Source organism: Dermacentor andersoni, chromosome 4 (assembly GCF_023375885.2).
Source record: "Dermacentor andersoni chromosome 4, qqDerAnde1_hic_scaffold, whole genome shotgun sequence".
NCBI classification, from domain to species: domain Eukaryota; kingdom Metazoa; phylum Arthropoda; class Arachnida; order Ixodida; family Ixodidae; genus Dermacentor; species Dermacentor andersoni.
Genome location: NC_092817.1, coordinates 51,935,460 through 51,946,827, shown reverse-complemented (window position 1 = coordinate 51,946,827; position 11,368 = coordinate 51,935,460). Strand labels below are relative to the sequence as shown.

General features: G+C 45.3%; 1 long non-coding RNA gene across 1 annotated transcript; it reads left to right on the top strand.

Annotated features, from left to right (window-relative positions):
* The first annotated feature begins 1,898 nt into the window (after positions 1-1,898).
* On the top strand, positions 1,899-6,089 carry LOC126537157 (uncharacterized). Its single transcript, XR_011893600.1, has 3 exons — positions 1,899-2,157; positions 4,178-4,289; positions 5,965-6,089. It is a non-coding gene; the product is annotated as an uncharacterized lncRNA (long non-coding RNA).
* The last annotated feature ends 5,279 nt before the right edge of the window (positions 6,090-11,368 follow it).

The window sequence follows — 11,368 nt, the reverse complement described above, 5'->3', positions numbered from 1 at the left end:
GCCTCTTATTTCTTAGAGAGGAGTCATTGCAAATGCAATTAGGCGATTATTAATAGCCATGCCCTACTTGAATAATCAAGTAAACAGGGATGAGCAGGGAACCGCGAGAACACAAGACAAAGACATGAATTATTGTGCACGTTCTTATCATTTTTACGCACTTTGATGCTACACGGGAAAGTATGAGAGCCTCTCCAAACATGTCATTATCAAGCCCCTGGGCAAAAGGAAAGCAATGAAAACAGCACGAAGAGAAGATGAGCGGATAAACAAACAGCAACGAGCTTAACGAGTGCTTACTTGAGGAAGGATGGATAAGTAAGATAACTGATGTATACATGCGTGAAAAGACTCCATCACTCAGCTGCAGTCATTCAGGCTGATTGACTACGTGTGCAGGCTGATTAGCTCAGCTGTGCACATCGACGACGTTTCAGCATTTTCGAAAACCAGCTTTATCGTCTTCGGGCAGTACGAAAAACTAGGTACCCAGTTTTTGGAGCACGGAAATATGCAAATTGCACTATAGTTTCACAGTAGCAACAGATGTTGAAATGAACGCTCTCCACCATTCTGGTCAAGGATGAACCGTTCGTGAACTCAAGGGCCAGCGGCAGTTGCATTGAATCATAAAGCTACGAGCATGTTGAAATGTAGTGGCTGGCTGTTTTGCGACATTATTTTACATAAAAAATGTAAGTCGTCCCATCTCAGAAAGACATCATCGCCGACCGATATCCCCCGTCAAGAAACACTAACCTCCTTGTAAAAAGAAGCACTGGTGAAAAAATAATTTAGTTCTAGTGGAAAAAACTTTTGTTCGGTAGATGACTATCTGATGAAAAGCTTAATAAGCCAAAGGAAATGCTAAAATGCACCACGGTACATTATTCATCATAATCTACGGCAAAAGTTATCTGTTTATTTGCTGTCACAATTATCTCAGATTTAAAAATATCAACATAATGGAATTTGCAACGTACTTACTTTTAACAAGAGAAAAACAAGGAGTATTGGACAAGAAGCATTGCCCAGGCAGCATCGGTGCTTCCGCTGCACCATCTGCTTGTTTGTTTAATATTATAGTGAGGGGAAAAGGAAAGGGGGACACGCGATCGGTTTCATAAGATATATTGTACGGCCCCTTCTGCTGAACTAAACGACGGCGAGAGGAGCATAGGTATCGCTGAGTTCTGGCTGCATCGGGCTGCGATTCCGGCTCCTTGCAAAAGCCCTGGTGTGTCAAGAGGGCCGTATCGCTTCTCTCGAGAAAACTCTCGAGCAACGTGAGTAATACGCACAGGTTCAGTTACAAGCGCAGCGCCTTCCTTCCTTCTGAAAAATTTGTTTTGCCGTTTGGCTTTCCCGTCTTACATGCCAAACTTCGTGGTTTGAGCACCTCCTTCCAACTTATCTCACATCCCTCAAATCATTCTAATTAAATGGACGTCGTCTTGAGCTGTTATTTTAGCTCTTTCGGTTGGACTGCAGCCCCGCATGCTTATTACGAGCGGCGAATTTCGAATCCCCTAGATACGAATAGACGTCAGTGAGCATTTGTCGCTTAGCTCTGTCAATGTGAACTAACGAGGTTTGGCGACCCGTCACGACGCAGCCACTAAATCTCGGCGCTTTTTGAGAGTGACAGTCTTCGCGCCCTAGAACACCACGTTTGACCCCTCGTGATTTCACCGCCGCGCTGAACTGCCCGTGGCCTCGTCGAGCTCATTTGCACAATTGAAGGCGTATATGTACTCTGGGCTATATTTTATGACGAAATGTGGTAATGTCAGTCAAGCCCATAGGGAAACAGTGCGAGCCACGGTTGGGCATCTCGCTTTGATGACGAATGCGACACGCTGCAAACGCTCGATTGCGTCCCCTCGTGCACATGCGGCAATCGCAGCTACAGCCTAATACCGCCCTTAATTCACCTCCTGGCACACGTTGCGCAGGTACCGCTTTCCATATATAACCGCGGAAACAGTTTCCTTGTGCTTCACGTGAGGAATAGAAGAGAACCTTCGCGTCCAAGCATGGTCAATGGACACTGCGTTGTCGTAGCGTTCGTTGTATTCACCATGATAGCTGACGTCGGTCTAGCCATCTCCGGTCTTGCTCAACGGTCGCTTCAATCCAAGGTGCGCATTGTAAACGGTGAGTGATGCTTCCGAACTTCACACAGGCTTCCTTTTACCTGAGATAATACCCTCGAGTGCCGACGAAAACCTGCGGCCCATTTAGAGTCACTACAGCCTCAGAAAGTAGAATCAGAAACTAGTTACGCCGTCAAAAAACTTTCTTAGGCTTTCATTCTCGCGGTTGCATATTATAGAACGTCACTACACATTTCCGAAATGTAACAAGAGCCTCGATTCGGTGACTGGAAACCATGACTTATAAAAAGAAGCCACGACGAAGATAATTATACAAACAAGCTAAAAGCAGCGAAATATTCTAGCTGTCGATGAGGAGGTTTGTGCGGTTCATGAACCTTTCTCCAAAACTGCATAAAAAAAAAGACCACCCCGCGGGTTCAGCAACCGCAATAGTCATCGATCTTAAACAGTTCTGAGCTTTTTCTTAGGCACAATGGTTCAGGACGTTGAGAAGCAAATCATTGTTGTTATGACCAGCTGTAACCCCGAAAAAATCCTCGAATGCATGCTCCTCATTCTGAAGCCAAATATGGTCCTGTCGAATAAAGTTATCGCGCCTGGAACGCTTTTCAAAAAGAAGTCAACTTGGTCTGTTAGTATGTATTACTGTGTGTTTTTAATTTCGCGCATCAGAGACACACGGTAAAGGAGAAAGAAAAGGCCGAACACGCATGTTGATGTGTGTTCTGATTGCTTTCTACGTGTGTAATGAAATGGGCAGCAAGCAAGCAAGCAAGCAAGAAATCAAGCTTTAACCATGCCCTTAGACTGTCCTACGTTGAAACAAAATTTTTAAGCATCCGTATCCGTAAGTAGAACTTCTGACACGACACAATTTATCAATTCTGGAGATGAAGATATGTACGAACGTACTAGCGCAAGTAGTAGAACACCAACAAATCGATGTCGACTTGGGCACGCACCTTCCAAGCCTGTAGTTGTCATACAGAAGGTAGAAGATCGTAAAGTTCTTTAAGCTTTCGTTAAAAGTAAATGATCGCTAATGTAGTTACTCGCCATTGAATCAAGACTTATTAGGTAATTTATGAACGATCAGCACCCTCTTGAGAATACCCATCTCAGAGTCACATTTCATGCCGCCTATGGGGAACATGAATTGTGCAAATGCAAGTGTACTGGACTGGTCAATCTTCTCGCCAAGGATCTTGTCCAGCCACAATTTCCGGGTCATGTCCGCAAAGAGCTGTTGTAGTAAATAACAGCCATTACGTAATATTTTGGTTGAATGCCCAGTGACAATTTGTAAATGTTTCTCGTTTTTCTTTTAAATTCTAGCTAACAGCTGTCATATGTACTCTGCGGGTATTTCTTATGGCAATCTAGTGGCTGTTTGGCTCCGTGTGCAGCTGTTTGGCTCCGTGAGCAGCCCTCAGCATTTGAGAGCGACCACGTGATAAAGCATCAAGCAAATGAGAAGTACAAGCATGCGTCAAGCATCACGATAAAGTTACCTTCAGAATATCCTACAAAATACCACAGTGATTATCTGCTGAGTGTCGTCCACATATCTGCTTCCACTAGCTTGCTGACGGGCCGAGAAGCCATGCCAACGCGCCCCGTTTTATTCTCAAGCTCTATCGGCACAGAGGAGCTAACAACTAAGAACGCCGCGGCGTGTTATAAGGAAGGCTGCTAAGTTACCTGCTACTGTACTACAACTGCAAGAACAATTACACCTGCAAAATGATGCAGACGTGTATCTTTACAGGGTGTGAAATGTCCATCTGTCCACAAACAAAAATGGAAACGACAGTAGTGTGTGATCTTTCGCAATGGCCGCGGTTTATTTAGTTGGCGAATCCATTTTACAGAAACCCCGGTGAGTATTATTGTACATGTTAATGCTGATTTCAATCGAGTGTTCACAAGCACTTGCTGCATTTCACAAATGACGACATTAAAAAGCCTTGCCGTTCAAGACTGGTGAATTATAAGCTGCGATCGTTCAGACTATCAGCATGCCTTTCATGACAGCGAATTTTCTCAACTGCATGCAGGTGAATGTAGCTTCCGCTACAGCAATGCGAAGCAAGGCTACCTGACGCTGAAAGACGGGCGATGCTTTAAAGCTACCTGCGTTCCCGGAGAAGGCAGAGCTGTGTTCAGATAGTAAGTTGTTCGCTGCACGATCTACTAGACGAGCACATTATAGAAGTTGTATGCGCAACAGCACACTTGTATCATGCGTATATGTGCTGTTTTAAAGGAGAAGAGTTTGTTTTTTAAAGAAGACCCGAAAGGTTGGCCTGACACGGCCTGAGCCGTCGAGTTCTCGTCAGCTACTTAGCACAAAGGAAAGAAAGTAGAAGCCGAAGATAGAAAGGTAATGTTGGGCGGGGCGAACACGATGGTTTGAACGTGCCTACACCAGCAGCGGCATCTCTTAAAGGCCCGGTACTGAGGATTCTAAGACCTTCGGCATACGTCACTTCTGCAAGATTTAAAAATTTTCCATTCAAGAAGAACATGCCAGATCATGTGTATTAGATAACGCCGATTTTCAGCACCTCAGATTTCCTTGGCACAGATGGTGTGCGACAAGAAAATTTGAAGTTTCATTTACGCGTATGCGTTGCCGAATACCAAGGCTTAATTTCTATTCCCATAGGTCTGGTTTGGCACCTTCTCCTAAATGTTTTTACTGCAATGAACCCGAAACTATGGATCATTTCTTTATAGAGTGTCGTAGGTTCAACGTGCATAAAAACGGCTTCTAGAAGGTCCCTTCCGCCAACTTGGATTAGCCAATACGCTACCTATCATTCTGTCTCTGGGGGCGTCGGCACTAGGACACTGTAGTAGGAGCGTATGTGATGCCATATAGAATTTTGTAATGGAAACAAGGATACTTCCACGCTAATTTTACTGTTTTATTTTCCTCAACAAGAAACCAAAAATATTAACTTCTAATTTTAGGATACTATAGCATGAAAATTATTATTAACGATTAGAATTCATCTAATATCTCATATTCAGTAAAAAAAATCCTGTTTAGGTATTTATTCTTATTCGACCCACTGCCGCCCGATTCATGGCCAATCCCCGTAGTGGGTTGTGCTATATATATCCACAGGCACCAAACCAAACCAAACCAAACGAAGGACGAGAGCTCCACTTGTAGGATCAAATCTAGCAAAATACCGTGTACGAACTTCAAGAAAGCGTTTAAAAATAGACGACTGCGTCAACGTTGTGGTCACGGCCACAGGGTTACTGTTTCCAACAAAGATCAGTTTTTCATACTCGTTCAACATTGCACAAGTGATTAGCGTTCTATTGTGCGAGACTTTCGCACGTAAGAGTTGCTCAAGAATACAACTACAACAGACAGGTTCAGTGACAGCATGTCTCAAAGTAGTATTTCTTATCTATTTCTTCGAGATAGGCTGTTGTTCTTGGATCACATATAATACAGCACATATGTAATAAAACACACCGTACAAAAAAATATCTCGAAGTAGTGGGCCAATTTGGGGACATCTATTTTCGTTGAAACCTGCTCTCATTTCACAACTACACCGTGTACCGTTGGCATCAACGTAGCCCATACCAGTTTGAGGGATCTAGCGGACCTCGTCAGTTTACCTTTGTCTTACCAAAGCCTCATTTATTCTCTGACACTCGTCACCACAACTAAACACACATTCACCCAAACCTCACCATGCTATATACTTAACTCTTGCCTGATTTAGTACTTGTACCTTCGCCACGCTACTCCACCCTTGTAATTTTGTGCGTTACCAAGCGTTTCCACGTAATGAATGCTCCGTGTTTTCTCCCACAGTGTTCGTCAATGTGAGCCAACTGATTATGGAAGATACTGCTGGGTCTTGGATGGTTACTTGAGCCCGGAATGCTGCAAGCAAACGGTAATTTGCGAATAAAGATCCCCCAGAACGGGGCCCCTTCTGTTCTTTTCTAAATATCCTCCTGTGGAGAGACTTGGGTACTGTGTGCGAAGGCTATTTCCACGAGATTCAAGGCTCACTAAAGGAATAGCCAATTACTGGGGGAAGGGAGCATAGATTGGACAGCCAATATGGCGCGTACACCATTTCTCAAGAGTTCTGTCGTCATTGTGCATGCAAACGGGAATCGTGCCCTGCAATGCACGCTGAAGCTCCTGCGTTATTCATTTGCACCAAGTTCTCGGACATGGCTGGGAACACCTTACATTTCCATAAGTGTTGGAACGCCAGAAGCACAGCAACTTCCGCAAGGTGACATGTCTCACTACTCCAGGGCTGCCTTGGAAACTGGTAACGAACACTTTGCATGAGTGAAAGTAAACAAACAAGAATGTTTTAGCTCAGCAAACATGTCAGCGGCTGAGATAAAACACCGTCATGATGACACAACTTGCAACGAGCTGATAACTACATACCTTCTAGAATATGTAAATGTTCATTGGTCCGCCAACGAGACCTGTTTACAAAGCTATTATACCGTCAGCCACTTTCGCTAATAAAAAGAAACACCTAGCCCGTGATCATCAATGGAGTGCCAGAGATGGGCACCTATCTATTTAAAAATATTTCATGGATAATAGAAGGATCTCAGGTTTTCATTAAATCTCCGTGTCTGAGCTCGCTCTTGCGATTGTCTAATAGAGCAGTTAATATATGCGACACGTATATTTAAGTCTGACCGCCTCATAAGCCCACAAGAGCGAAGGGTAGTAATCTGTTTTCAAGACGATATTTATTACCGACTGCTTTTCTACGAACATCAATAAAGAAATTTTTTTATAGATTCCATAAGCACCATCTTCGTATACGTGAAGGAAGTAAACGTCTCCCTATATTTTTTGCAGTTAGAGCCGGTGTTATGAGGTTTGTTGTTACATGTATTTGCGTTGTTCATTTCGCCTGCAATACCAAGAATTTTTTTTGCTTGTCCTCCGACACTTTTCCACATTTTCATTTGTTCATGGAAATGGGCATGTTCCCATGCGTGTCCTTGCACTTTCTCTTCAGTGCCTTAATGTGCGTAACTTTAAACGAGTGTATTTCAGTACCAATTCGTGCGCTTTCATTTCATGCGATAAAGAGTCCGCGCCTCCGCATAAAGACGCCAACGATGCATTTTTATGAGATAAGCGGATGGCGAACATAGAGTTAAGGACCATTAAAAGGCGCATCTATATGTATTCCTTTAGCTACATCCGAGATATCCACATGTCAGGTGAACATACATACGTATAATGAGAACAGCACACATACGCAATGAAATCGGCCCAAATGACACTGGCTTAGGACTGCGGGTGCTGCGGCTTGAGGTGACGTCGCCGTCTTAGAGCTAGCTACTCACACAAATAGAGAGTGAAAAGCAGAAGCTGCCCGGTAGGCCTCTCTCAGCATTGCATACATTAAAGCGGTGCCCGCACAACATTTCAAAGCTTGTTTTCCGTAAACTGCGGTCAAAAAACATCATAACCTTGCACTGCGGCGCCTGCGGCATGGGAAATTTATCAATTTCTACGACCCCTCCACTGCCTGCGTACTTTGAAACAATTTGTTGAAGCAAATAAAGGAAGAGCGGATGCCAATCACAGCCCTGCGCTATTTGACGCAGGGCTGACAGAGCGACGCCACGCAAGTTGACGAAGGGTAATAAACAGTGACAACTTTTACGACGCCTTCGGCGCGATGAGGCTGCGTTCCCTTCAAACGATCGGCCGCCGTTTGGAGTCGGCCGCGTGTGAATACGCAAACACCGGATATAGGGGCGCAATGCGTCTTGCCGAAGGGCGCGGGGCAGAGGAGCTGTATCGTCGTAAATATAGGCGCCGTAGGTCCATTAACCGTACAGTCGGGGATCAAAGGCCGGCATTGGGCAATTAGCGTCTTCCCGCCAGGTTAACGAGCTCGGAGGAGGCGGCCGTAAGTTTGCGTCAACGTCACCCGCTATCTGGCGTGCCTCGGTGCTGGGCTCCGCGGAAGCCGTCAGTGCATCCCGGCGCTGACCTGCACGGGCATCCATATATTGCACGCGCGCTGCCCCGACAGCAAGTTGCCCATCACGACTGGCTCCTGGCGTTCCGTTCACGAGAGCCGGCCTAATGCGATTCAACGAGATTTACGCGATCACGAGACGGCCGAGCGAAAAAGAAAAAAAAATTACGCAGCACAATGTTTCGCGCGAAGTAAGTTATATGCGCCTGAAATGAAGCGCGACGCAATCAGTTGACAGGTGTATAGGTATGACAATAGCATCTGTGCCGTGAGAAACTGAACAAAGAGAATGAGCATGACGGTGCGTGACATCTAGCTTTCTCGTTACGGATGGTTAGGTGGGAAACTACACTAGGCTGCATTACATTACAGCAGGGAGCGACGTACAGTAGTGACACCTCGTGAACACGGTGTACCCTCTTTTGTAACAATATATAACCTTCATTTACCGGTGCATTGGACGTTAGCCTACTGTATGAAAAAAAAATATGAAAACGAAGTTTACAGCATGAAATTGAAAACTGAAGCTGTGTTACGGATCGGCCGTGCAACTAGCCTCTCAGTCTACAAAGCAACTTCGCTGTATCGTTTATGGCTGAGCGTGGCGTTTACGAACGCCCATTCCTTCGGTATTCAAATGGCCCATAATCCGTCCGGCGACTCCTCTAGATGTCAGGAGCCAACCGCGCACATTTTGCGTATACCTGTCCTCAATACCTCGTACATCGCCTCTCTCTCTCCAGGCCACTTGGGACCGGGCTGAGTGCAAATCATTTTCTGAATCTGAAATTCTGGTACTGTGACTGCCCCATTTTTCACTGTCGCAAAAAGCTATTCGTGCACTAGCGCAGTTCTTAAAGTTCACCGGCCTGAGGGACCGTTTATAGTCCTCTTGTGCACCCTCGCTCTCTCATGCTTTTCTTCTTTCTATTCTCATTTGCCTTAACCCCAGTGCTGGGTAGCAAACAGACCGCTTGACTGGTTGACATCCTTTTTCACTGTAAACTAATTTGCACCTTATAGGGGGATTTGCTGTCTATAACTTACAACCTTACACTGTTATGTAAGGGTGTGAGTTACAGACAGCAAAGCACCCTTAGGAGGCAAAAAGGACGCGAATCGATTTACAGTGTTCCTGCCTTTCCTACACTTACTTTCTCTCTCTCTCTCTCTCTCTCTCTCTAAACTTCCGCACTGTACCGGGGAGAGAGAGAGAGAGAGAAGAATACAGGAAGGCAGGGATGTTAACCAGTCAATAGTCTGGTTGGCTACCCTACACTGGGGGAAGGGAGAAGGGGAAGAGAAAGAAGGGAGAGAGAAGGTGTAGGTACGTGTACGGACAGCACTTCAGTTAAAGTCGCTCGAGCAAACCAGAAGTTCTGAGAAAACACAAAAGTGCCTTCACTGCCTTCTGAGCCGATGATCGGTCGGGACGGTGCTCTAATATTGTCTGTTCACTCAGAGGACGATGGTCTAGTCTCCTCAATGTGTCGGACAAATACTGTCTTTGTGCTTGAAATTGAGGACAATGGCACAATATGTGGTCAATGTTCTCCTCGCATGCGCAAACATCACATGCAGGACTATCAGCCATACCAATTAGGGCTGAGTAGGCATTCGTGAAGGCCACTCCAAGCCATAACCGACACAGAAGAGACGCTTCACGCCGGTGCACACCGGCTGGAGGTCTGAGTTGAAGTGATGGGTACCGGCGAGGGGCGTGATAACACACGCCACATAGCATTGTTTCATCGCAGACTAAGAAGCGCAGTAGAAGTTGCGTCTTTTCTGAACATGGTCCTCAAAGGAAGAAAAAATTATTTGGTTTTACGTGTCAGAATCACGATCTGACTATGAGGCACGCCGTAGTGGGGGACTCCAGAAATTCGGACCACCTGGGGTTCTCGCTGCGACTCTGAGAATGTGTGTTGCCGCTTCCACCGCGCCTAAAGCATCACGCCTTATCCTGCCACCTGCCCCGTCAAGAACGTCAAACAGCCATTTATCAAGATTGAACGATACGCTGGCACAAGCTTCAGTGTAATTACCGACTATTGTCTGGAGTGACGCACCAGCAAAAGTATTGGCTTACAAGGAACTGGGTGGCACTCGTACGCTTAGTAGCGCAAGTAACAACGCATTTTATTTATAAACGCAAGAAAAACGTTGCGTGAACTTAACGAAATCAAGCAGAAGAAACTAATTCATGAGAACGTGCGCAGCACCTTTGATGATTAGCTGAACATGGGTCTTGTTGACCCTAAAATACCAAAGCCTGCAACGCTACCAACAAACGATAGTAAACATACCGAGTCATACATGTCCCATTTGTCATTCTGAGTCAAACTTTTCAGGCGAGGAACGCAGTGTTTTGTCGCGAGGACTGAACTTTCGAAATTGTTTTTTGAAGTCATAGTATTTCATTTAGGCATCAGAACAGTCGCCTAGGAGGCAGACATAAAGGCAATTAATGCCTGACAGAGTGTCAGCCCCCTTCACCCCACTCCCCAAACACATCACCCAACACCACTGCAATAATTGCTACATTGCTTGCGTCCAGCAACCGGAGGTTGCAACGAATTTCAGCTTAGGAAAAGCGCTCACAGCTTTGAAAGAAACGTGCTGTTGTGCTAGTACTTCTACGGCCGTCCATCATCTTAACACACAATTTCGTCGTTGCCTTGTGGTGAACACTGCCATTCGCCTACCTAGCGTGATAAGCGTCTCCACTTATAAATCATGGGCACGTGTTTTTCTGTGAAAATATGACACGGCTATCACGTGCTATTTTATCAAAGACGAAGGAATGGGCCCAGACCTCAGGATACGCATACGTCTGGCACTCAAACGGTAAAGTGTTGGTGCGAAAAAGAAGCGGCGACCGAGCTGTTGTCATACGTGGTGAGGAGGATCTGGTCAGTCTTACAGCCTCGAAGTGATGGCGGCATACGTGGTAGCAATACATGCGTTATGTTTACTAAACCACAATGGCGGCCCTTGAATTCCAATTTTCTCGTGATGTTGCGTCATTAAAGAACCACTGTCCACTTTCATTTTCTTTATTTTAATGTGCGAAGTTTAAGAAATAAATTTGACGAAGTAAGTTTGTATCTGTCTGAACTGCAACACTGCTTTGACGTGCATTTCTTTTTTTAGTGAAACGTGGTTTACAACAGAGGATGAATGTGATTCTATTTCTGGATATGACTGTATCTCTGTTTATCGACCGAAAAA